Source organism: Cricetulus griseus, chromosome 4 (genome assembly GCF_003668045.3).
Source record: "Cricetulus griseus strain 17A/GY chromosome 4, alternate assembly CriGri-PICRH-1.0, whole genome shotgun sequence".
In the NCBI taxonomy this organism is placed as follows: Eukaryota; Metazoa; Chordata; class Mammalia; order Rodentia; family Cricetidae; genus Cricetulus; species Cricetulus griseus.
In genome coordinates this window covers 154,383,004-154,407,120 of record NC_048597.1, presented here as the reverse complement: position 1 = coordinate 154,407,120, position 24,117 = coordinate 154,383,004, and the positions used below count along the sequence as shown (strand labels likewise).

The window sequence follows — 24,117 nt, the reverse complement described above, 5'->3', positions numbered from 1 at the left end:
GAACAAGAAAAGGCTGTCCATTCTCTCCATATCTCTTCAATATTGTACTTGAAGTTCTGGCTATAGCAATAAGACAAGAAAAGGGGATCAAAGGGATAAAAATTGTAAAGAATGAAGTCAAACTTTCACTATTTGCAGACAACATGATAGTCTACATTAGTGACCCGAAAAACTCTACCAGGGAACTTCTATGGCTGATAAACACCTTCAGCAAGGTAGCAGGATACAAAATTGACTCAAAAAAAATCAGTAGCCCTACTATATACAGATGAGAAAGAAATCAGGGAAACATCACCTTTCACAATATCCACAAGCAACATAAAATATCTTGGGGTAACACTAACCAAAAAAGTGAAAGACCTGTACAATAAGAACTTTGAGACTTTAAAGAAAGAAATTAAAGAAGATACCAGAAAATGGAAAGATCTCCCATGCTCTTGGATAGGTAGAATTAACATAGTAAAAATGGCAATCCTGCCAAAAGCAATCTACAGATTCAATGCAATCCCCATCAAAATCCCAACACAGTTTTTCACAGACATTGAAAGAACAATACTCAACTTTATATGGAAAAATAAAAAGCCCAGGATAGCCAAAACAAACTCTTTACAATAAAGGATTTTCTGGAGGCATCACCATCCCTGACTTCAAGCTCTACTATAGTCAAAATTATTTTTAATTGTGATAAGAGCTGTCCAACATAAAATATACCACTTTAATCATTTAGTCATTTTTTGATAGTTTCATTTATTCCTTGAAATTCTTGTTCATTTAATTTTTTTGTGAATGAGCTGTGTTCAAGTGTGTGTGTGTGTGTGTGTGTGTGTGTGTGTGTGTGTGTGTGTGTGTGTGTGTGTGTAGAGGCCTGAGGATAACCTTGGGTATTATATTCACGAACACATTCCATCTCCTTTTGAGATAAGGTCTGTCATTAGCCTGAAGCTCACCAATGAAGCTAGACTTGCTAGACAGTGAGCCCCAGAGATCTGCCTTGTCTCTACCTCGAAGCATGGGGATTACAAATGTAACCACTAAACCTAGACTTTTCTAAGCTTGCATTATAAGGGATCGAGTGCTGGTCCTCATGTTTGCAAAGCAAACACTTTGCCAACTAAACCATCCCTGTAGCTCTCATCTTAATTATTTTTAAGTATACAGTTAGGCGGGGTTGGGCACCTATGGGCTTTTGTGCTACCATCACCACTGTATGCTTCCTGAGCCCATTTTATCTTGAAAAACTGAAAATATTTACTATTGCTGAGTAACTTTCCTATGCCCCAGCCCCAAATCTGTGGCAACCACCATCATGCTTTCTGCCTCCAGAATTTAGATACTCTATGCACTGCATCTAAGTGGAACACACAGTATTTGCCATTTTGATACTGGCTTATTTTGCATAGCATAATGATCTCAAGGTTCACCATTTTCTCAGAATATATCAGACTTTCTTCCTTTGTAAGGCAGAGAAAATTTTATCATTTGGTTATATTTTTACCTATTCAGCTATGATGGACATGATGGTTGATTCTTTCTCTGGTAAAGAGGGACAGCTAAACATGGATGTACAAATATCAGTTTGAGACTCGGCTTTCAATTATTTTGGAAATAGACTCTAAAATAGGCTGTGACACATAGTGTCTTGGTTTTATTCCATGTGGTTATAATAAAATAGCTGACAAAATCAACTTAAGGGAGGAAAGGTTTATTCGGGTTTTGGTTCAAAGCCACAGTACTATACACTGTCATGCTAGGGAAATCAGGTGGCAGGAGATTAAAACTGCTGGTCACAGCTGGATGGTGGTGGCATATGCCCTTAATCCCAGCACTCAGGAGGTAGAGGCAGGAGGATCTCTGTGAGTTTGAAGCCAGACTGGTTTATAGAGGAGTTCCAGGCAGCCAAGGATACACAGAGAAACCCCGCCTCAACAAATAAACAAAACAATCAATCAACCAAACAACAACAACAAAACTGCTGGTCACATCACATCCACAATCAGGGACAGAGAGCAGTGGATACACACTGCTGTTCAGCTCCCCTTTTCCAGTTTATACAGTCCAGGACATAGGCTAGGGAATGGTGCCACCCACAATAGGCAGCTCTTCCCATCTCACTTAAGGCAATCAAGATAATCCCCCACAACTATACCCAAAGGCCCACCATCTCCTAGGTTATTCTGTCAGGTTGACAATGAACTCTACCCATCAAATATAGCAATCACATCTTTAATTTTTTGAGGAAATTTGATATGATTTTATAGTACCTGCACCATTTTACATTTCTTCCAGCAGTGCACAAATGTTCTAATTTCTTCACCTCCTTGCCAACACATTTTTTTTTGTTTTTTTTTGTTTGTTTATTTTAAAATGTGTGTGTATGTATGTGTGTGGAAGATTCGTGCATGCATGTATTGTGCATGTGGGTAGTTCAAAAGTCAGTGTGGGGTGTTTTTTAAAAAGTTACTTTATACCTTGATTTTTGGAGATGTGAGGGTGGGATGGGGCTCTTACTGAACCTGGAGCTTGCTGATTCAACTAGACTGGCTGGCTAGCAGACTTCAGGGATCTGCCTGTTGCCTCTTCACCAGTGCTGGGACCAAAGGTGTGTGTTTTCATGCTTTTATTTATTTATTTATTTTTACATGGCTTCTAGGAGACAATGTAGGACTTTGTGTGCAGTGGGCACTTTGTTGACTGAGTCATCTCCTTGGCCCTTTGCTAGCTTTTTGTTTGTTGGTTTTGATTCGTTTATTTTGAGGTGGTTTTCTAATCGATATTTGGGTGGGTATAAGACAAAGATGGGATGTGAGCCATTTATTACAGATAGCTCATCATATTCAAAACAGAAAAGAGGGGTTTTAAGCAGACCTGTTAAGTTAGGGTATGGTCCTAGAAGTCTTGGCTTAGAAGTGCAGTGGAGGCTCTCACCCAGGCACACATATAATAGGTTGGAAGATGACAATGCCTTGGCAGTTCTAACTGATAAGATGTTCCAAGAGGAATGGGCCATGTGCCCAAGGTATCACTGAAAGGACTTATGAGTCAGCTTTTGAGTCAGACCTTAACAAGTGACTGATATGTCAAAACACTCGAGTGCAGAGGACAGGTGGGCTGGCATGGTGGTAGTGACATGATCGAGGACACAGCTAATACTTATTCAGAGGACTGTTTCAAACATGCTCTCTGGATAGCAGTGTCAGCAGTTCCTGGGAACTTGTGAAAGATGAGTACTGTTGGGTACCACTCCCAGGCCTCTACTCAGTCAGAAAGTGGAGGTATTGACTGGGCAACCTGTGTCTTAATGGGTCTCATGGGGACTTCTACTACATTCTTAAGTTGCTAGAGGAGTAAAAACTAACTAAGATGAGCTAGTGAGGGACTACTGTGGATTCTAGAATCAGGCCAGGGAGTGGAATTATATTTGGAATCTCCAGTGGTCAGGTTGGTGCTCATGCCTTTAATCCCAGCAGAGGCAGGCAGATCTCTGTGAGTACTAGGCCAGCCTGGTCTACAGAGTGAATTACAGGATAGCCAGGACTATGTTGAACAGATGCTCCAGTGGCCGACCATTGGATAACACTAAGCTTCTTGCTGTACCATAAAACCACAAGGCCACCATGGCTCACTGCTATAGTAAGAAATTACCAGTACGGAGTCAGGTAGAAATATAAGGGTATTTAATAGGGAAAAGCCTTACTTACAGAGCGGACCAGCCAGCCGGTGGTAGTCTGTACAGCAAGAAGCAAAGAGAAACCGAAACCGAAAATGCAGTCCCCCTACTCACTCTGACCACGCCCTCACAAGCCCTCAGGTACTCTTGTAGCCAGCCCCTAAGAAGGCGTGGCTACAGCTTCCCCTACAATTCCCCTTTTAGTCTAAAAGAGGATTAAAACTTAAGAAGATAACTATCTATTTTAACTAAACCCTAAAGTCATAAACAATAGGAAGCTATTCCTAACTAGGTATATACACTATCCTAAGTGACAACAATGGGGAAAGGGGGCGTAGCATTTTCCAAGTTACTTCCTGCTGAAATGGGACGATGATAGTCATGTGGGGTCCTGTAGAAAGAAAATGTTAGTATCCAGTCCATGTTAGATGGGATTCACTTGATTGAAGATCTCGCTTGAAATCCTCAACTTGATTGAAGTCAGTACCCGAACCTCTGGCCAGAGTGTCAGTTGAAATGGAGCAAGTTGGATCCAGTGCAGTCGAGGAGATGTGGCCCATTTTCTTTCCAGGGTGTCCAGGGATTGGAGTGATTCTGCTTCTGAGGCATCCCACTGATCTTTAAGCCTAGCAATGATATCCTTTTGAAAAGTTTCAATCTCCTTAATCATAAAAGATTCTAAGCACGTTAGTGAATCTGTAAATTGCTCTAACTGCTCATCTACACGTTTTTCTAGGTCTTTCATACGATCATCCTTAGACAGCATCTGGATGGCATGGAAACTGCCTTCTAGGTATTGGAGTCTAGATTCCAGGTCATGATTTGCTGATTTTGAGTCCTCAGCAATCGACCGTATGGACCTATGTAATCTGTCAGCCCTGTACTGTAAATTATCTTCCAAACATTCAAATCTAGACTCAAACTTCTGATCTGCTACCTTGGATGCTTCAATGACTGATTGAATGGCATTGTCCAATTCTTCAACCCTATGTTGGGTATTTTGCACCGTTGCATCTAGTTGATGAGTAACATTGCCTATCTGAGTTTCTAGCTGGCTACAGATATTCTTTAGCTGGTCATGGTCTTCTGACAGCCTAGCCTCTAAGGCCTCAGACATGGAGGATCTCTCTGTGTTTATCTTATCATAAATACGCTGTATCTCATCAGACAGCTCTGTCTTTAGTGTATTGGACACAGAGCCAAGCTTATCACCAATTTCTGTTCCACTTGCTGCACAATTGTGGTCTGACCTAATCGTAAAGCTGTTATTTCCTGTAAGCAGGTGGTGAGGTTATCCTTATCCCTATTCCTGTGTCCTCTGGCTAGTAATACTATTTGTACCAGCAAGCTAACTGCCATTATGGCATATAGGCCAGTAATTGGCACATTAACATCCTCCTCAAACAGTGAATTCACGTAATAAGCAAAAATATTACCAATTTTAGCAAATGATAAATATTCCGCCATAATTTTACCTGATTTCTACTCCAGATGCAGTAAATATATTTGATCAGCAGGTAGCACAGGCGTTCAGTTATTCCGAGGCGTTTGGCAGCAGTCGGTCAGCGATGGAGAGAGGTCACAAAAGCGGCTGCGCTTATCTTAGAGAGTATACGGCCTTGCGGCTACAACCACTGAAACAGATTCGGGCTTTCCCGCAGGCCAGGGGAAGCCACAGCTGAAAGTGGAGGCCTACCTGGACTCTAGGCAGCTAGAAACTGTCTCTGAGCTGGGTGGATGGACTCTAGCAGTGGGTCGGCTGCTAGCCGGGAACGCCTGTGGAGAGTGGGTGCTTTCCCGGCCTAGGCGGCGGGCCCGATGGAACCCACAGCCTGTCCCAAATGGGGTGTGGGTTTCCAATATCCCGCTTCTGACAACCAGATATAGTAAGAAATTACCAGTACGGAGTCAGGTAGAAATATAAGGGTATTTAATAGGGAAAAGCCTTACTTACAGAGCGGACCAGCCAGCCGGTGGTAGTCTGTACAACAAAAAGCAAAGAAAAAACGAAACCAAAAATGCAGTCCCCCTACTCACTCTGACCACGCCCTCACAAGCCCTCAGATACTCTTGTAGCCAGCCCCTAAGAAGGCGTGGCTACAGCTTCCCCTACACACTGCTCACTCTACAATTTACTTATTGATCATTACACTCTAGATACTGATTCCAGGCCACCCCTAAAAGCTTTTCCTTCCCATTTTCCTTCAACTTCAGTGTTTTCTGTCTCTGTCCATAGTCACTTTTTCTGCATTATTCATGTTCTGGCTCAGATGGAGCCTGGCTAGAGGCAATTTTCCTGGCCACTCCTCATGATTTGCTCAGACTCGCCCATTTCCAGTTCTTGTTGCTATCTGAAACCAGCTTGTGTCTTTTACTTGCACCTTTCTTGTATGCCTCTCCTTGTATCTGGGTCTCTGTCCTATTCCTCACTCTGCTTCCATTGCTCAGAACAAAGTTCAGTGCACAGTAGGTAACTGGGATTATTATTTTTTTCATTCTCTGGACACTGGGATGCTTTGAAGCAGTTCTGAATAGTGAAGTGACACTATCAAAGATATACCTTGTGGGGAAAGTCTTCCTGTGGGTTTGAGTAAGGAGTAGAGGGATAGCTGCTAAAGGCAAGAGGTAAGTTGTGAAGTGGTAATGGTCAAAACCATCGCTTCTCAACTGGGGGAAGTAGCTGTCTCTTATCCAGGGGAACAATGGGCAGTATCTGGAGACATTTTAGTTGCCATAGTAAGGGAGGGTACCATGGCATCTAGTGAGAACTGGCCAGAAGTGTTGTTAAACCTTTCAGGATGCTCAGAACAGCCTCCTACAGTAGAGGATTGTTGGGACCCAAAACATCAGTGGTACTGGTGTCAATAAGGCTGGCTCTAAACCATCGTGGTGACTGGAGGAATAGAAAGGAACAAATTGAGAGTGTTTAGTCATTGCAAAAGCCTTTGCCACAATCTATGCCTACAGAGGTGGCTTTAAGTCCCTTTGGCAGCAGAATCAGAGACCCCCTAAGTGAGCAGTTCCTCCAAGAACATGTTCTTTATGCTGTTTCTCTGTCTTCCTTCCACTGTCTCTCTGGGAGCCACTCTCAGTCTCTGATCCTGGATTTTGTTGTCCTCCCATCCCCCCAATTCTCTTCCCTTTTCCTCTCTCCTTTCCCCATTTTCCCCCTTTCCCCTCTCCCCTGTACTTTCTCTGTCTCTCCCATTTAACTGCCCATTATGAACATTTGAAGTTTAGTGGGTTTATGGTCTCGGTCCTTAATTTTTAAAGTGGATAATTGTGTGGTCTATACTAAATTAGATTTACTAGCTTTTTGCTTCTGCAGCACCTGGCATCTGGATGGAGCTGCCTTTTATCCCCTGCAGTTGGTGATCTTTCTTCCATTACATTTCTGTGCATTTGGAATATTCTGACAGCAGTCAGGTGAGCAACTCTTTCAGTCACAGCTCCTGTGGAAACTCAGCTGGTCAGGTCAGACAGAGATTATCCAGAGAGGAAGACCAAGTCTAGGATGCTGAGCAGAGCTGACATCCTATACTCTCATGGAAAGAAGAGAGGCCACTGCTCACGGAGTTGGTCTCCTAGCTCCTCCTCATCACCTTACAGAAATTGTTCTTAACCAGGATAGGCCTAAGGTACCCATGGATACCAGATTCACCAGTGATTTAGTTTCAAGGAAAAATGGCATGCCTAGTGAGGGACCTGGGGAAAGGAATGCCACAAAGGATGTCTGAACGTCTGTTAGTTCCCCAGGGAGGCATTGTGGCACTGAAGCTCATCCTCACAGGGTCTGGAAGGGAAGAGACAGGCTTCCAACCTGCATGCTACGTGTGGCCTCCAAGACAATTCTGTTTGTCTCCTGGGTACATAGCAGCGACTATCACTCCGACCAGAAATCATAATTACAGTGTGAGCCACAAGTCTGGCACATTTTGTTGATATGAATCTCTTCCCTTCCACCTTAGGAAAAGGGCAACAGAGAAAATGACAGATTATCTGAATATTTTTCGAGTGAATGAGCACATGAATATTCCATTCTTGTCCCACTGGGGGTACCTAGCTCAGACTCTAAACACCAGTGTCCTGTTTGATAAATAGCCCTTGCCCTGTTCTGGCTCTTCCCTTGGGGGATGATGGCAATGGATAATAATAATAAAAAAGTTCATTACCGGTGCTTTGATATCCTGGGGAAAAGAGACCAATAACACTAAGGTAGAAACAATCAAAGGAGATGGCTCTTCAGGGTGTTTTCCTCCACACTCTGCCAAGAACGCAAGGCAGTCCTAATCTGTTACTTCTCTTGTTCATGTTCATTCCTTATGATGGAAGGGGGATGACCATCAACCTGATTAATCAATAACCCTGTTTTCGTTTCTGATCAGAGGTGACAGGGTCCTGTGTTGCCACCTATAGTAGACTTCATGGGCATTTGTTCAAAGCTTGGGGTAAAATATGTGACCTAGTATCTCTCTGCCTGATGGATGTGAAACAGTGGTGATATAATCCGATGGAGACTGCATTGGTTACTAATCTCACTGCTGTGGCCGATCATCTGACAACAGTTTAAGGGAGAAAGGGTTTATGTTGGCTTAGAGTCCATTGGTGGGGAAGGCGTGGTGGCAGGAACAGGGGGCATCTGGTCTCACTGCATTAGCAGTCAAGGAACAGAGTGAACAGAAGTGAAGCCAGGCTATGAAACTTCACGGCCCACTCTCCAGCTTCACTGCTAAAGATTCTACAACGTTCCACAGGAACTACCAAACACAAGACGATGGTGTTGGAATGGACTCTTGAGAAAGCATTTGACAGCTGTCCATCTAGGCTCACCTTCAGAGTCTGCTTAGCACATGGCTTATTATCTCTACCCTCGCTTGCCATCCTACGTCTCCATCTCCATCTTCCCTGCAAACTTATGATGAGTCTTGGAGAGCAGCAACCAGAGCTGATTCATGCCTTCACATTTCGTGTCCTCAGCTGCATCCCCCCTGACTGGTGCCTGGCATAAGATTGGTGATCCATAGATGCTCTCGAGATTGAATTACCACAGTCAAGGAGGCCAGCCAGGGCTCACTTTCCTCTGCTGTTAAAAGGCCAACTTCATCTGACATCCTATAAACTCAACCCTTCAAGGCTCCCAGCAGCCTCCACTGTTCCACATCCCTTCTGCCTTTCTTCCCATTCTGTAACACAATTTGGTCAGGAGGCTGTCACCAGCAGCCATTAAACAATATGAATGGGCATCTCCAGCTCACTATTCCTCCCCATCCTGACTCTGTGTGCAGTGAGCCGAGAGTGTGGCTCCTCCAGGCACAGTGCTGCCACATCCTGAATTGGGGTCAGCCACAAGCTGACCATGACATTGCCCAGGCAGGGTGAGGTGGGGGCTCTCTCTGTGACCGTGGCTAAGAAGAACACATGGGGGTAATGATACTCTCCAGAAGAAAACTAGGAAGAAGGTGGTAAGAGCTAGGAGCAAAAAGAGACCAGTTTAAGAAGGTTAACTGGGAATATTAATCAGATATATACATAGGTTGTACAAAGTGACCATATTAATAAAGCACTAAGTGCAGATATAATTGTTGGCCATGCCACGGAATTCATTCATAAATTTTTTCCAGGGGTCATGTCCTTTATTTAGCTATGGGTGTGTGAAAGATTAAAGTGAACCATGCTGTGAAGTCCAGCCATGCACTTACATCAGACAAATCTGAAAGGCGTCCATGCCTAATGTGTCCAGCCCAGGGCTGAGTTGTACTGGGGCCAGAGACAAGGGGAGGTACTGGCTTTCCATATCCATTGTTTCCTGTTTAGATAGCAGTCCACACACAAGGAAGTGTGGTGCTTCCCACCTGCAGACTCATCTCCACTCCTTCCATGGACTGTGGTCTGACTGCAGTCCATAGTCCCCTCTGAGCTGTTCTCCGTGTCCTGACAGCAGACACACTGAGCCTGCTGAGTTGTCACATCCATCACACTTATTTTCTGCACAAGCTAGCACACAGCTCTAGATGGGGAGAGGACTTCCCTTTCTCCCATCTCCAGAGTGGCAACTGCATTGCTCAACCTCCCTGATGTAACACACCAGCTCTCCCCACTGTTGCTTTTTGATACAGGTCTCCACTCAACTTGTGGCTGCCCTGTCGTGTAGAGAGGGAACTTTGGACTTGACATTCTCCCCTCACCTACCTTGCTCCATCCTGATCATCCTCTGTGTCTCTGTGCCCATCCTTCGGGTGCCATTGCCTTGGAGATCACTGCGTTCTTCCCTTCCGTTGACTTCTCTCCATTCCCCATCACCATCACCGCTTCAGTCTGCGTCATGACAGATCTCCACCCTCTGGTTTTCTTGAAATTACTAAGGGACTTAGTGCATGCCAGATAAATTCTCTACTACTTGGCCACGCCTCTAGATTCTTTCTCTGAAAACAGCCTTGGGTCCATCTTCTTCAGGCTCTTCATTCCCACAGTGCCTGGTTCTCTGCATGTATGAGTATCCATCACTGCTTGGTTCTCTGCATGTCCAAGTAACCATCACATGTTCCATACATGCCCCACTCTCATAACTGCTCTAAACCTTGGTGGTAGACTCCTTTCTCTATCCAGTAGAAAGATCCCAACCCACCATCTCTCTGTTGCTATGATACCATCAGCTCCCATAACAATGTCTAGTTTCTCTTGAGAGCTCTGACATCCACCTGCCTTCCTCTGTGCCCTGAGCCACAATGGCCTCTCCCCATTTTAATAAGACTCAGAAAAGTGTTTACATGCCAGAGTAAGCTGCTCTCTGCTCTTACCTGTAGCCACCTACCCCGTCACTGCCATTCTGGCTTGCAGAAGAGGAAGATGTTGCTTCTCCTCCAAGAAAAAGGAAACTCCCTCCCTCAGTCTCTCTCAGCTTCCCCTCCCACCACATACTTAAGGTGCTGCAGTGTTTATTAGTCTTAGACCTGAGCTATCTGTTTCAGCTCTTGAAGTAGAGCTGGCCTGATTGGAGATGTGTAACACACACACTAGATATGAAAACAAGAATATAAAACATCTCAATGATTTTTGTATTGATTGGATGTTGGCATTATACCACTTGTGATCTAATTTCATAATCTCATACATTTCTTTTGACCTTTTACAAAGTGCCCACTAGAACATTAACAGAGATGTGTGGCCTTTTGTTCTTCCTTTTGGTTTTTCCCTGTTGAGCAGCACTGAGATGGGATAGAGGCTCAGCCACAGTAGGGCTGAGACCCAAAGACAAAGTCTCTCAAATGTGGGTGTGTATTCATTCCTTGCACATGTGAGCCTAGGGGATAGATGGTAGTTACAGGATGGAGGTGGTGAGCAATGTTGCCATTACCAAACATGTGCTTTGTGCATGTTCTTCTGTCACCACATCCTTCCAGGAAAAAAGGGAGAAAAGGGAAAAGTACGGGATGATCTGTGTGCTCCGATCACCTTCACCCACCTCTGTGAGCTCAGGGGAGGCTGTCACATATAGTCTGAGCTGGGTAGCCATGCATCCAGTTAAAACTTGGGGTGATGGGTGATGGGTTAGTAACAGGAAGAAGGGAAAGGCCCCGAGTTGGCCATTTTGGAAGAGGAGCTGTCCCTTATGTCATCCCAGGTTCATCTTTACCTCTCTCCAGGTTCTGTCTGCTTTTTCATGGGGCTTATTCAGAAAAAGGCCCCTTTTTTCTGAGGTGACCAGCTTTCCTCCCAACCACCTCCTCTTTCTAAGCCCTTGTCATCATAGCTTAAAATCTCTTCCTTATAAATGTGTGCATAGCCCCAATTGTCCTGCGACAGGTGCTTTACCTTCTAGTCCCCTCTCTTTCTGTCAAACCTGCTACCATATAAGCATCACTCCTGTTGCTCCACTAAAGTCCCCAGAGACCTCCTAATTGCCAAGCCTCATGGGAAATCATCGGTCCTTATTTCATCTGTCTTCTAGCTCCCTTGGGTCCTTGGGCCAGAACATTGATTTTCAGCCTTCCTTCTAACTCTCCCCAACCATTGAGTCTCCAAAGTCTCAAGCCTTATTTATCCTCCCTCCGTTCACCATCCAATGCTGAACCCAAATGGTCCTTATAACCCTGTCCCTGGGGAGGTCATCACCTAAATGTAAGGGGATCCTAGAATCTGCTTCATGTACAGACTCTTTCTGACTCCACCTCACTAGTGTCATTTGAACCTGCCCCAATCTTTGTAAGCCCAAAGTCAGTCCTCTGTCTCCTGAACTCGGGGGAGGCTAACAAATGTTTTTGCCTCTCCTTTCCCTGACCCTTACTACTGGCCTCATTTCTCTCTGCCAGATTTTTAAAATAGCACCCAGACTGATCTTTTCAGATCATATTTCCACTCTCTCTCCAGTATACCTACAAGAGCAATCACCCTGAAATATAAACCTTGCCATATCATGACCTGTTTAAAGTCCTTGGGCTGTTTCTCAGCATTATCAGGCACCACTCCAGCCTCTACTGAGTCTTTATAAGGGTTTTCATGCTGTGATGTTCTTTGTGTGCCCTCCTTCCAAGCCTCTCTGGCCAGGCACCCCAAGCTTACTTAAGCTTTGGGGGGCTCCGTACCTAACACATTGATTCTTTGCCTATCTGAAAACTCACTAATTTCCTTACAGCTGTCTCCTCTGGGAAGCCTGGCAGCAAGTAGCCACTTAGTCAGTCGGTAGCCACTTATGTAGCCATAGCCATAAATGTAGTCTGTAGCCACTTAGTCAGAGCCACTTAGGTGAACAGTAGCTACTTAGGAGGTCAGTAGCTACTTAGTCAGAACCACTTAGATGGTCAGTAGCCACTAAGGGAGTCAGTAGCCTCTTAGGGAGTCTAGCCATTTAGTCAGTAGCCACTTAGGTAATCAGTAGCCACATAGGTAGTCATTAGTCACTTAGGTAGTCTTAGCCACTTAGGGAGTCAGTAGGCACTTGGGTAGTCATAGTATTTATGTGTACATGTGTTAGATAAATGCAGGAGTCCTTCTCTGGAGCTTTCCCATCAATTATCATTCTAAGAATGTCTTACTTCCCTGTAGAGTAAAGATCTTTCTTCCTCCCCAGCCACCAGGATCTCTTTGAGAACCAAAGACCTAGTCTCTGTGACTTGTGATTTTCTGGTACATGAATACCTGCTTCCTTGGAGCATAATATGATTTTGTTTTTTTCACTTGCCTTGTTGTCTTGTGGCCATTTGCTTAAGTGTTCTTGTCTTCCTCTAGATGAATAGGAATCAGAAACATCCCATCCTCTATAGACATTACCTTGACGAAAAGAGTCAACGAATTGATTTTTGACGACCTAGTAAATATAGGAAGGTTTGAATAAATGCAGTAACTTCCACTATCACTTACAAAGTTCATAGTGAAGTACTGAATGAATGATTCAGATCACAAATGCTGGAGCTCTTCGTGGCTTGCTGGGGGTTAACATGGGAAGCTGCAAGAGAAGTTGTGGTTCAGTTAGCTTGTGGATGTGGTCACAGAAAAGCCAAAGGGCAGGGGGAGACCACCTGAACCAAAACCAACCAACCAAACAAACAAACAAACAAACAAACAAGCAAACAAAAACAATAAAACCAAAAACACAAGGCAAAGTCACATGACCTGTTTTGCTTTCAGCAAGGATGATCTAAAAGCAGCTAAGTGACCATAGAATTTAGCAGAACACGATGCCGGAAAGGTACATTAGAACCAGATTACACAAGGCCTTAAGACCTGCAATGGTATGAGGGAGAATGAGGCAGGCTAGGGGAATTCAGGAGGACAGGAAGAGAAGTGACAGTAGGAACAGAGAGCAGTGGAAAACGGGTCCCCTGGCTGACCTTAGTGATTGGGCAGATGGGGTGGCCAAAGGATGGGGAGAGTACAAGTGTCTCTGCCAAAAATGTGCATTGAGCAACTGTGGTACTATTAATTGAGTCTGAGAAGCAAGATTGCACCCCCGAATGTATATAAAGGTAATGGGTACCATTTGGGACACAGAATTTGCAATAAGCCCCAAGGGAATATTTTGTAGTAGCAGCCAGAGAACTTAACTCTACATAGCAACCCAGGGGCTGATAGTTAAGAACTGATTTGAGATATAGTAAGCTCTTTCTCCCTGTGTGTATCCATGTTTGTGTGTGCTTGAAGTGTATGCATGGGTATGCCTGCCTGGGAGAGTCAGACAACAACTTTGGGCTTTTGTTCCTCAAGCCCCATCCACCTTGTTTTTGAGACAGGGGTTCTCACTGATCTGGAATTCATTGAGTAAGGTAGGCTAGCTGAACAGGGAGCCTGTCTCTGCCTTTCTGGCATTGGGACTACAAGCATGGACCACCATGTCCTTCGTCTTTACCTGGGTTCTGGGGATCTAATTTAGGTCGCTGACTTGTAAGGTCAGCATGCTCACAACTGAGCTGCCTCCCCAATATAGTAGGATCTTTAGGGGGAAAGTATACAGTGAAGAGAAGGAAAACTGAAGATTTTACCCAGTCTTGGGTACTAAAACTAGGCTCATGGTGGGAGCTAGGGAAAATGAGTGAATGGGAATTCCAATTTTTCTGTATCCTTGTCAACACTTAGTATGGTCAAGCCTTTTAATTTCAGCCATTTGAATAGGTTTTTAGTAGCATCTCATTATGATTTTAATTTACATTTCCCTGGTTTCTGTTAGTGTAGAGTATATGTTCTTACCCCCCCCCATATCACTTCTTTGTGAAGTATCTGTTCAATTGTTTTGTTTGACTTAAAATTTGCATAGTTTCTTATTACTGAGTCTTGAAAGTCATCATGTTTTCTGGATATGAGTCCTCTGTCTAGGATAGGTTCGGCACAAATTTTCTCCCAGGTTGTGGCTTGTCTAGTCATTCTGTTTATGGTCTCTTTGAAAGAACAGACATGTACAGCTTGGATGAAGTCTAACTTACCAAGATTTTACCTTATGGGTAGTATAAGCATTGCAGCTGGGATGGAAAGGTATACTGGCACTCGGGGGCCAAAGAATATCACAGGTCACACACAGTAAACATAGCAGTTTACAGCCCTGCTCCAGGGAAAGGCTTCCCCAGTGTAACAGCTCTGCTCCAGCAGGGGAGGGCTTCCCCAGCAAAGCTGGGCTCTGGTCTCCTGGAGTGTAGTGTAACAACTGCACTTCGACTTTGCTAAGTGAAGGTTTCCCCAGCAAAAGTGTGAAAGTGTTACAGCCCTACTCCTCTCTGCTCTGGCTCCTATGAAAAGTTGTTAGTTCTCTCCTCCCAAGGAAGGTCTCACCCAAAGCTCATTCAAGAGATTTATTGGAAGGGAAGAATCCAGGAGAGTGGCTGCCTCTGCCAGCGTGGAAGAGGACAGGCACACAGCCACAAGCTCAATAGGCACAGAGTTTATATAGGGCTTCTTAGGTGGAGTTTTTCCAGGGAGAAGATATCCAGGGTGGGGAATGGTCAGATTTCAATCCCTGAGCTCAGATTGGCTAGATCTCATGCTCAAGAATTGGTTGGTTTTCTGCACATGTTCAGGCTCAGATTTGGCTCTCATTTCAGAGCCAAAGTGTGTTTCTTTCAGTAGTCCTTCTTAGGCTTTTGGCTCTAATTTTAGGGCCAGGTATATTTATTTCACTGGCTCTGATTCTATGGTCCAAAGTATGTTTCTTTGGCACTGGTTTCAGGGTCAGGGTGCATTTCTTTGACTCTGGTTGCAGGGCCAAAGTTTGTTTCTGGCTCTGCTCAGAGTGTGTTTCTTTGGCTGGTCCTTTTTCCCTACAGATTGTACCTAAGCCTTTATCTAACTTGGGGTCATGCAGATTTCCTTTAGAAGTTTTATAGTCTTGGGGTTTACCTTTATGTCTACCGCCCATTTTGTGCTAATTTTGACACGTGGCTTGAGGCAGCTTGAAGTTCCTAACTCCTTTTAGTATGTCAGGGTCCTGTTATTTTTATTTAGTACAGTATGATACTGTTTTTCACTTTGCCTTTGTAAACCCCCCCCCCACACAGATGTATGGAGCTGGCTTAGAAGTTGGCTTAGAATCTCCCTGAAGTCAAGGTTAATTTGGCTCAAATATTTATAAAGGGTGTACCTTTGTTAGATGAAGTACCAGGCACTGAGTTAGAACAAACTGATGAGTGAAAGATGAAAGCCTTGATTGAAATGCACTACAAGAGGCTTGGGTTTCTTGGGAAATACATGGCTGTGGTGCTTGTTTAACCACTATGTTCAGAGTAAGGCTTCCTGGAGGAGTGGATGTCTCAGGCATTATCATAAGTAAGCAGGACCAGCAAGCAAAGCTGAGAGAACAGAAGAGGTGGGAGACCAAAGAAATGCAGGCATCTAGCAGCATCAAGTGTGTTTGCATGTCCATGATTGTGTAATGTTTGCATGTGTACTGACATGTATGCCTCTGTGTGAGTGTGTGTGTGTGTGTGTGTGTGTGTGTGTGTGTGTGTGTGTGTGCACTCAAGCATGTGAGTAGGTGTACACACACTCATAATATGTCATTGACATTTCACTATGTGTGGTAGGTAGAGAGGGATGAGTAGAGAAACTGAGTCTAAGGGACAGGTCTCATCTGCTGTGTCAAGGAACCCAGGGTGGTGCATATGCCAGGCAAATGTAATTTCACTAAGGTACACCCCAAACCTGTTTTTATTTTTGTTTCCATCTTTATTTTGAGACTGTGTCTGTATTAATTGCTCAGTCTGGCCTTGAACCTCTAATCCTCAGCTTGCTGACTAGCTTGGATTACAGGCATATATCCACAAGACACAGCTGAGCAAAAGCTCCTCCCTTCCAGGTAGTTGAGGTGAAGCAGACAGTGCTGTTAGGAGAATCAACAATGGAAGTGCTGAGGAGGCAGAAGCAGACACAGGTGTTGGAGGGGAGGAGTTGGACAAGGGTATGAAATCTGGGAAGCTGATGCTGCCCTTCGCTAAGTTCAGGATTATAGCAGAAGGCATATGGGGGGAATGGCTGAACTTAATGTCTGTGTGTGTAGGAGAGAGAGAGAGAGAGAGAGAGAGAGAGAGAGAGAGAGAGAGAGAGAGAGGACGTAAGAGGACAACTTGTGGCATTGGTTCTCTCCTACTTTTATGTTCTGTGGTGGTTTGAATGAGAGTGGCCCCATACACTCATATGTTTAAATATTTGGTTGTCAGTCAGTAGAACTGTTTGGGAAGAATTAGGAGGCATGACCTTGATAGAGGAGGTATGTCACTGGGATTGGGCTTTGAGGTTTCAAAAGACCAGTGCCATTCCCAGTGTGTTCTCTGCCTTCTGCTTGTGGATCAAGATGTAAGCTGTCCAGTCTTTTCTTCACCATCATAAACTCCCTAAAACCATTAAGCCCAATTAAATTCTTTAATAAGTTGCCTTGACCAACGTATCTAAGACATGTGGGTGTACTTATCAAGCTCAGGTCATCAGGTCTGTGTGACAAGAGCTTTACCCACTGAGCCATCTTGCCAGACTCTTAGTTTGGGTCTTGATAAGTTTGAGATGCTCTTTAGACATTCACCAGGAGGTGCCGACAGACTGTTGTGTGCACATGTTGCTTCCCCAGGGAGGTGGCTGGAAATGAAAGCCATCATTTATGAAGCTCCTGTAAATAAGGCAGAAAAAGGACTTTGCAGAGACCCTGGGGATCCATCCATATTAAAGGATGGTGGGAGCAGAGGGTACCTTCTGCAGCAATGGCCAGAAAATTAGTAGCATCCTTGGAGACCAGATTCCTAGGAACCAATGAAGTTGAAAGCCTTGGTGAGAAAATAGAAGAAGGACTTGACTGCAAATAACCCTTTGCTCAGGAACAGCCTGAAGCAAGGGTACTGCAGAAAATGGGCCCAGGCCTCAGGTGCCACTAGGAGCCATGCAATCTTGGGTAAGTTGCTTAACCTGCCCTTTCTCACTTATATTGCCTGTAAACAGAATAATAAACTGTAGGTTGCATTTGGATTAAATGAGATCATATATATATATTTGTTGTTCTCAGAGTAGCACCTGGTGATCATAAACAATAATGCTGGCTGGTGATATAATTAGACAAGGAATCAGAAGTAACCACCGATTTTTGCAATGACGCTTGTTGGCACTGATATTGTGCGCAGTCTGAGTGAGGTGGGGGACAGAAGGTGGCTTGCAGTGAATGGGTGGGGGGAATTTTGGGCTGAAGTCAGTAAACACTGAAGAATTATCCAATAAGCTGGGTTTGCACTGCAGGTAAGATGGAAGGGGAATTGTCAGTATTGTAGAAGTATCTTGGGAGGCTGTGTTCTCCTCCCTGCAGGTATTAAAAGTCCTCCTTCACTCCTTTGTGTGTTGGCTGTGATTTTGGGCTTTGCACTCACCAAACTGGGAGCCCATTGTGTTTGTTTACAGGGCCAGTGTGGCACATGGCCCATCTGGTCACAGGAAGTTCTGTCTACTTGGGCCTTGATGCTGTGTGAACACAGAGAGACGGTCTGATCTGCAAAAAACTGGAGACAGGAGCAAAGGGAGATGTAGGGGGCAGGCAGAGCAGGGGAAGGAAGGTAGGCATGGGGATGGAGGCTCTCCTGGACGAGGGGATCTAGGTGAGGAAAAAGGTGTGACAACTCACATGGAGGGGGACTTCCTTCAGTGGAAGGGATAAGTGGGAACAACAAGTAAATGGAGGGCACCAAGAGGACAAACCTGATGATAGATGAATGACAGGGCTATAGCCATATCTGGGAACCTGGAGTTACAGGCAAGCAGCTGGGAAGCAAAGGTAACCAGTTCCCCAGAGCTCAACCCATCTCTTCTTCTTGTTAGCACAGGGTCATAACAGGTTGGGCCAAAGAGCCACTGGCAGTGTTATAGATATGGCCTATAAAGGCTTGCCAGTATTTCCCCCCTTAAAAAGAAGAGCTGTGGAGGTGCCCAGAATCTTCTGCAGCAGGCCCCTGGAGTTTAGAGATTAAGGTTGCTGGCACCCACACTTGAGGGGGTCACTTCTAAGCTCGCAATAATACATGGAGAGAAGACAAGTCCTGTTCCAGCTCCCACAGGTGAACAGACAACAGGATGCTGCCATCCCTGGATGGATGTTGCTGAGTAGGGGTAGTGCTGGATTCTCCGCCATGCATCCCCATGCACCAGGGGCACCTTCAATCCTGGTGTCATTTGGTGTTGTCACATCACCAACTTTTGCTGCAATTGCTGCAGAGAATGAAGAGCTGGGTGGTCCTGCACTGTTTAGACATCTAATAGCCATTCATTACCGACCGCTGTGTGTCCAGATTCATCCATTTACTAAGACGAATCAGGTTCAGCCAACTGATACCCTCAAAGAGAGAAAAAGGAGAGGCCGCAGATAGGCAGCAGGGTGAATTCATAGAGCTCAAAGGAAGGGAGTTCATTTGAAATGAGTAATCTGGGAAAGCAAGCAGGCAGGGACAGGAATTATCAGGGCACTTAAAGCACGCGCAGATGAAGACACATATAGGTACAGGTGGGCAGACAAGTGTCTGCCAATGGGGTGGGGAGCTGCTGGGCTTCTTACAGGAAATTTGTGGAAGAGGATACTGGTACCTGGGAGTTGGAGAGGGCTTTCCAAAAGAGGTGAGTCTGGAGGGAGAAGACGCCAGGCATGGAAAGAGGAGAGAAGGACAAGTGTCATAAAAGGCAAAAGGGACAACATAGGTGGGTGATAACGCTCCAATGGGAAGAGGATGCCAGGCTATGATGACCAAAGGCAATTCCCAATGCTTTGGGAGACCATCCTTCGGGCTGTAATAAAAAGCAAATCAGTAGCTGTATATATTCTTCTGTACAGGCCTGGTCACACTTACTAGTGCCGAGCTTGCCTGTGTTATATCAGGCTGGGCCAGGCCCATCAATCCTAAGGAAACCATCCTGTCCAAAGCAGACACACACTGGAATGAGAAAGAGAAGGAGAACTTGGGATCAGGATGCACACTGTCAACAGGCTGTCCTCCCATTGTCGGGGATCTCAGACCCCCAGATGGGGAGAGAGCTCAGCAGAGAACATAATGCTTGGTGTTTGAGGGAGAGACTCTGTATGAATGCAAGGGTTTTCTTGATATAAAGAAGGTGTGCTGAATCCTGGTGGTCCAGAAGAAGCACTGGGCATTGGATCTTCAAGGCTAAATAACAGGGCAGACCCTAGTCCCCTCATGTGTCTTCCCATTGCAACTCACTGTATCCCAGACTTCTTAGCTTCACTGTGGCTACTAGTTGACTCCTATGCAGAGTGGTCCCCAGGGCCATGGGATGTGCTGGCTCATACTGTTCCTCATTTGGCAGCATCTGGGAACTCTGAACATTCTGGCCTAGCCTAGTAGCTGTGCCAGAGGGACCCAATGTGGTCCAGGAGCATCCGCTGCACATTAAGTCTTGAGCACACTGCTCTGTTCCATCCATCTGGCCCTTCTCCTGGGACTGCTGAAGAACAAGTGTGCTGTTTGGTAACTGCCTTTTGGTGACATGTTCCTTCAGCATCCTGGGAGATCCCGAGTTTCAGCCTTATCTTTAGCATCCATAGCCCTAGAATTCAGTGGCTATTTTCAAGCTGAATACCCTGCTTCCAAAATGTTTGATGCAAACCAACCAACCACCCAGTCAAGCTCCTTCCCTGTCAGAAATTAATCACCACCAAGAACCAAAACCTCAGTGACATGTGGTGTTCAGGATGGCCTGGGAGTGGCCATGGGAAACAGGATTTGACAAGCCCTTGTCACATACCTCTGAAGGCCTTATGGGGAAGGAAAGAAGAAGAGGGTCCATCAGATTCCCGCATTCCCTCCTATTGTCTACTGTTCCTCTCACTCCGAACATTAGACGATATCTGGATGTTGGATGTACAGCATGAGACACACTTGGCTGGGGGCTTGGACATCTGCATTTGTATTAACACCTTGCCTTAATCAGCTTAGGATGCTAGCCAGTGGGATTGCAAGCTAAGTGGCTTAAACAGAACTTTTATTTCTCAGTGTTTTCTGGTATGTCCAAGGTCATTCCTAGTGACCAAGTTCGTTCCTAGGGAGGCCTCTCTTCCTGGTCATCAAGTTCATTCCTACAGAGGCCTGTCTTCCTGGCCATCTTTTCACTATGTTTTCTCATAGTAGAGAACAAGTGAGTGAGCTCCCTGCTCTCTCTTCTGAGAGGACACTAAATCCATGAGTTCAGGGTCCCATCCTTGTGATCTCATTTAGCCTCAATTACCTCCTGAAGGCCCTCCTCCCAAATATTGTCACATTGGGAGTTAGGACTTAAAAAATGCACTGGGAAGGGGAGGGGCAGCAAAAGAGAGGTGATGAAACGTGCAGCACACACATTAGATGTGCCTTTTTCAAAAGAAGAGGAGAGGATGGGAGGAAAGGGAGATGTGAAGAGGAGAGGAGAGGAGAGGAGAGGAGAGAGAGAGAGAGAGAAGAGGAGAGAAGAGAAGAGAAGAGAAGAGAAGAGAAGAGAAGAGAAGAGAAGAGAAGAGAAGAGAAGAGAAGAGAAGGAAGCAGTTGTATCTGGAACAAACCCTAGGGTGTGTGCTGCCTCTTGTAATACAGCTGTAACCGTGCCATTTGTATACTGATGGAGCAGTGGCAAGGCCAGTGAGGCTGTAACATAAGCACCCAGGTCAGATGGCCCTAAGTTCCCATGTCCACAAGGAATATGGACTTTGTATTAGCTGTCCCTTGCTGTGACAAAATCCCTGAGGTCAGTCAGCTTCAAGGAGGAAAGGTATACTGGGCTTGTGGTATCAGAGGTTTCGGCTTTTAATTGCTTGACTCTTTTGCTTTAGGGAGCATCCACAGAGAGACTCTGTCTATATCATGGTGGAAGTATGTGGCAGAAAAAGCCACTCTGCTCAGATGGCCAGGGAGTGGGGGTGGGGGTGGGGGCAAGATCATTGGTTGCCATTCAGTGGCCTGACTTCCTTCAGCTATGGCCCCCCTCTTGAAGCTCCAATAGCTCCTAGTAGACCCAGCCTTTGGGGTATACTTCAGATCTAAATCTTACATTTCCTGGGAGATTGTTTTAGTGGTTAATTTACTACAAGTAATTTATAAAATATCTAGCTGATGGACTAAGAAACTAAGGATGGCTGCCTCTAGTTGGGAAATCTCATCAGGGTGTGAGTGTGTAGGAAAGCAGAGTTCCCTGGGTGGTTTTCAGAGGTCCAGAATCCAGTCTGTCACTGTTAGTGTCTCAGAGTCTTGATTTGTCTTGGTGACACTGCCTTTAAAGTGACCATAAGAAGCAGGATCCCTACCTGCTACACCCTCTCTTTAGCCCAAGTCCTGAGAGGACAGATTTGGTGTCTGAGGTTGGTTCAATCTGAGACCATGTCCTCCTCCATAGCTAAATGTGGACAAGTCACCAGACTTATCAGAACCCGTTCCTCATCTCATGTGAAGATAAGACACTGATCTTACAGAGTTGAGAACGAGATCATGATGTGTCTACCAAACACACCCTTGTTGCTGAGGACACAAACACAGATCTAGCTTGGATCCAGGATCTCCTGCCCATGACTCTGCTGGACAGACTGCTAATTCCTGCTGTTCTACATGTCTTCCCTGAGTGCTAGGGTCAGCATAACCTGCTGCTGTGAAATTTTCAGTGTAAAACATTTTACAGTGCCAAATCTTATGTAGATCCTGATACCCATAACCAGTGGATGTGAAGTTGTGATGGACACCACTGGCATGGGGCTATATACCCCCTGTCTGCTTTTAGAGGGAACATCATTGTGACCATCAAGGGACATCATTTGGGGGGTCATTTCTCTCTATACCTGCTTCCTTATGGTCTCAAGTTGTCATCCTAGTGTGACACAGCATGACTCTTTCCATTTCTGCCTCCTATGGAGCTGTCTCATTCTAAGTCTTGCTCCCTGAACCAGTTCAATGAACACTGTGACATGAACACTGATTGAAGTCAGAACATTGCCAAGTTGCCCCATTCACAAGGAATGTGGACATGCATTACAGGTTACCTTGGCTGGGCTTTTAAGTCTTTTAAGTCTTCCCAGTTACAATTCTTTGGCTATCCCTACATGTGGCTGGTCATCTCATGTGTGCTTTTCTAGTTAATGTGTCTACTTCATTGCCTAGGCCTTGGGACTCACCTTCACCAGCCCCATGCTTGAGCCTACACTGTGAATGTGTAATTGAGTTTACATTGTTCACTGAGAGCATGCATATAAATTAAATCAATCACAGTCAGGAAGAATGCTTTGTCACCTTCTGTGCTGTGTCCTGCTATTTTCTTTGTGAGATGTCGATTGTGTGTAGATCAGCAACGGACAAAACAACAGCATGGAGCCTGGACCATTGAGGTACAGGGATACCTCAGGGATTTTGTTACCATGATAGAAAACCAATACCAAGACCATATTGCTTGTGAACATAAGAACTTGGGAACATTTTCCCTGGCCCACCAGTCCATAGGCACTCAGGGTCATGTGGTAGTGGAATCTGTTGCGATATACTCTGTGTTTCCTTCAACCTCTGAAAAATAAGTTTGATATTCTTTTTGTAATTACTTTATTGAGGTAAAATGCATATTCTACACAATTCACCCACCTAAAGTATACAATTTAGTGACTTTTGCTATATTCACAGTTGTCTCATAACCCTAGGCAACTATTACTCTGCCTTCTGTCTCTATGGATTCACTTTGTCTAAACATTCTTGTGTTAATTGACCCATCCAATACGTTGTGTTTTGTGTCTGGCTTCTTTTACTTGGTGTGATGTTGTTAAGGTTCATCCCTGTTGTCACATGTGGAAATGCTTTATTCCTCTTGTTTCACAGTAATAATCCACTATATAGGAAAGCAGCATCCTCCTTGCTCCCCGGTTGATGGACATATGGACTGTTTCCACCTTTGTGGAATAATTGCTTTGTGTCTTTGTGAATAATTACTCATGAATATCTGCTATAAGTGTTTACAAAATGTCTCTGTATTGGGTCTTCCTGAGTTCCCTCAGGAAGAGAATTAAGAATCTCAGTAGTCCGCATTGAGTGTCTACTAGATGTAAGACTGCACTGAGTATGTCCTATCTCATGTACTTCTCACTGTAACCCAAAGAGTAGCGTTCCTCTCCATTTTTCATGTAAGGAAACAGATCCTTTAGCTAATAAGGGTGGGCCTGGGACTACAGCCCACTTCTCTGTGATTACCTTCATATAGCATCCAGAGGCAGGGCAGCTACTCATACTGTACCTCTCTCCAAATTACCCACACTGGATTGTCTCACTGGTTAAGTCCAGAGAATGGGTCGCTGACCTCCACTACCTGAATGGAATCCCTAGATTAGCCAGTGGGTTTTTCTTTACTACACCAATGTTCAGTGATGATAAGACATTCAGAGAGATTGTATAGCTCACCTGGGGCTCATGACAACATAGACAGTAGTGCAAGCATTCCACAGTAACCTGCATCTGCTTCCCTGACCCCACAGTTGTCCCACACAAATACATAGCCTT

The 24,117-nt window shown here is 45.0% G+C and overlaps 1 protein-coding gene across 1 annotated transcript in view; it reads left to right on the top strand.

Annotated features, from left to right (window-relative positions):
- Positions 1–24,117, top strand: part of Grik4 (glutamate ionotropic receptor kainate type subunit 4) — a 290,512-nt gene that overhangs the window by 99,269 nt on the left and 167,126 nt on the right. The window lies entirely within an intron of this gene.